This window comes from Ursus maritimus, unplaced genomic scaffold (genome assembly GCF_017311325.1).
Source record: "Ursus maritimus isolate PB19 unplaced genomic scaffold, ASM1731132v1 scaffold_4, whole genome shotgun sequence".
Classification (NCBI taxonomy): Eukaryota; Metazoa; Chordata; class Mammalia; order Carnivora; family Ursidae; genus Ursus; species Ursus maritimus.
This window is the reverse complement of record NW_024426552.1, coordinates 53,788,656-53,791,968: the sequence shown is the minus strand read 5'-3', so window position 1 is coordinate 53,791,968 and position 3,313 is coordinate 53,788,656.

The following is a 3,313-nucleotide window of genomic DNA, read 5'->3' as shown; positions in this document are numbered from 1 at the left end:
AAGACAGTGTAAGTTTACAGAAAATGTTTAACTGGAGAAAATGTTTACAGAAACAAAGACACAGAAATGTTTACAGAACAGAGGATCATAGAGAAGAGAGGAAAAAAATAAAACAAGACAAACCAGAGAGATAGACAAACCTCTTAGGAAACAAACTGAGGGTTGCAGGAGGGAAGAGGGATGGAGGGATGGGGTAACTGGGTGGACATAAAGGAGGGCATGTGAGGTAATGAGTACTGGTTATTATATAAGACTGATGAATCACAGACCTGTACCTCTGAGACCAATAATACAAATGTTAATTTTTTTAAAGGATACTATATAATAATAATAAATAATAATAAAGACAGACAAAAAATAAATAAATTCCAGGGGCGCCTGGGTGGCGCAGTCGTTAAGCGTCTGCCTTCGGCTCAGGGTGTGATCCCGACGTTATGGGATCGACGTTATGGGATCGAGCCCCACATCAGCTGGGAGCCTGCTTCTTCCTCTCCCACTCCCCCTGCTTGTGTTCCCTCTCTCGCTGGCTGTCTCTCTCAAATAAATAAATAAAATCTTAAAAAAAAAAAAAAAAAGACTGCTTTAAAAACTAAATAAATAATTCCAGTTAGTGAATATACAGTGTAGTTATCAGTTCAGGAGTAGATTTAGTGATTCATCACTTACATGTAACACCCAGTGCTCATCACAAGTGCCCTCCTTAATACACATCCCCCATTTAACCCATCCCCCCACACACACCAAGACCTGGTCTTTTTTATTATGAAAATTTTAATTGCCTTGGGAAAAACTGTGTTGTTTACCTTTTACTTATATTTTGTGAATGACTTTCAAGAAAGAAATGTTGTCCCGTGTCTTCAGAGATTCAGGGGCTCATGGGGTACCTGGGTGGCTCAGTCGGATGAGTGGCTGTCTTCAGCTCAGGTCATGAGCTCAGGGTCCTAGGATTGAGCCTCCTGTCAGGCTCCCAGCTCAGTGGTAAGTCTGTTTCTCCCTCTGCCCCTGTGCTACTTGTGCTCGCACATTCTCTTGTTCTCTCTCTCGAATAAATAAAATCTTAAAAAAAAAAAAAAGAAAAAGCTTTAGAGGCTCACTGTTTAGCTTCCCTTAGGTCAGTAGTCAAAATTGCACGTGCCTATAAACAGGTATTGTAAGAACATTAAAGCCACCAAAAAAATATAATGTCACAACCTACCAAAAAGCATGTAAAGAGATCAGTAGCAATGTATTTCTGGGGATTTCTATACTTTTCACCAATATACAGAACATTTACAGTAGTGTAATTGAGAGCTCTAATTTTGAAACATTTCCATTTACACCACTGGCCACCTCCTGTAGGAGTTCTGCTCCAGGAGAGTAGGGCTTTCTGCTGCATTCCTGAAGTGTCTGTTTGCACCATGACTGAACCGATTTGAGGGAAGCAAAAAATGTTCTATCTCTATCTTCATCCCCATATTTTCCCACCAAAACCTAACTGGGGCCCCAGGGTGCAGGAACACCTAGCTCCAGGGTCCCAAACAGACCAGGTTTGATCACTCACTGCTGACAAAATGCAAAGGCAGAGAGCTGAGTGGTGATGAAACAAGAAAGAAATTTCAGAGGCCAACACTGGGAAGGCAACAGCCATCACAAAGACTGTCCCCCAAAGTGCTGAAAATACTTCTAGGTTTATAATAGGAAAATGTGGGACAAAGGTTGGTGGGTACAGGCAGCTGGGTGGTAAAGGTCAGGCCGATCACTGTCTTGGGGTGAGTCATGTGGGGTCTTGCTGGCTCAGGGCAGTCATTGCTTGAGGGGGTAGTTTCCGTTTCCATCACGGGAAGCTCCGCCTGCCAGGTCTTTGCTGGAGTGAAGATAAGCTGGAAAGAACTTAAATCAATTACAAAGTACAGACTCAGGTTGAAAAGGAAGTAGTTTAAGTCCTTGTCCAAAAACTTTAGAACAGCTCAGAAAGGTGTCGATCCATCCCTTGTTGTTTTCCTCCAATGACAGCAAATGCTTCAAAGCCACGAAGGCAGGTGGTCCACTGATGCTTTTGCAACTCGGGGTTGATGTTTGAGAGGTAGAGAGAGAAACCTGTGTTCAAAACCAATACACACTGAATTCTAGAGATGTTTTAACTCAGTATCATGTTTAAGAAGGGAAACACTCAAGAATAAGAAAATTGCACAGTTGTAATTTTCAACCATAATACAGCATCAGCTACATTTTTGCCTTCCTTTGAGATACGCAGATGAAAGGCACGCTTGTATGAATGCAAAGTGCTATTATCTATCTTCTCTTTGAGGCTGCATTAAGTAATCATTCTCATTTAAGTTACTCTTACTGTCCCATGCATGGTTATGCTTCTAGCTCAGGAGGAAAGCAATTCTTATCATAAAAGCCACCCTATTTCAGAGTCAGGTAAAATTTAAAACCTTTCACTTTCACAAGAAAGTGAATTATAGTTGACAAGAGTTAAAGCTTCTGAGCAAAAATGCAGAATTAAATTAAGCCTGCTTTTATAAACTCTCGCTCCTAAATTCCTTAGGATGCTTAACTACGTAAAAAAGCCTCCTGTACTTTAGTTTTCGATCCCAGTCATTGGGACACTAGAGCTAAAGGACTCCAGGAGGCACCACTGGCATCGTCCCTGCGCCCCCTGGAGGTAGACCGCACACCTTACACAGAGGCCTCGTGCGCAGGCAGGCTTGAAGGGGGGGGAGGGGCTGAGGATGAGATCAATAAAGAGGCTTTACAGGAGCGCAGGGGAGAAGAAGTAAGATCCTGAATCAGAGGGTAGCTGCGAGGATGAAGAGGAACCAGTGCTGCCAATGTTGAGGAGGTAGACGCAGTAATACTTGGTGGGTCATGAGGAGAAGTTAGGGCTCTGTCCTCATACTGGGAACTGAAGAAATTGTTTCAGTCACCACATCTCGTCAGAATCTTTGTATTCTCCTTCACTTCGAAGTAAGTCACCTCGTCATATCCAGGTGAGTTCCAAGGATCACAAACACGAGCAGAGCCAGCTATAGCCCCATTTTCAAATGCGATCAGTTTCTTAAGGCCTGCAGGCTCACAGCTGCACTTACCAGCCAACGACTTGGGTAATCAACACTAGTCAATCTCCATGTGCCATTTGTTGGTGAAGAACATACTTTAAGAAACATACCAATATCCTCCATGGCCGTGGTGAATCTCCTGGAATATTAATATTAATATATAATAGATAGTTGATCTTGGTTTCAAAAAGCATCGTCCCCAGTGACATATTTGAGAAAAACTAGGGACACAGGGCTGCCATGGTCATTGTTTGGGGCGGGGGGGGGGGGGG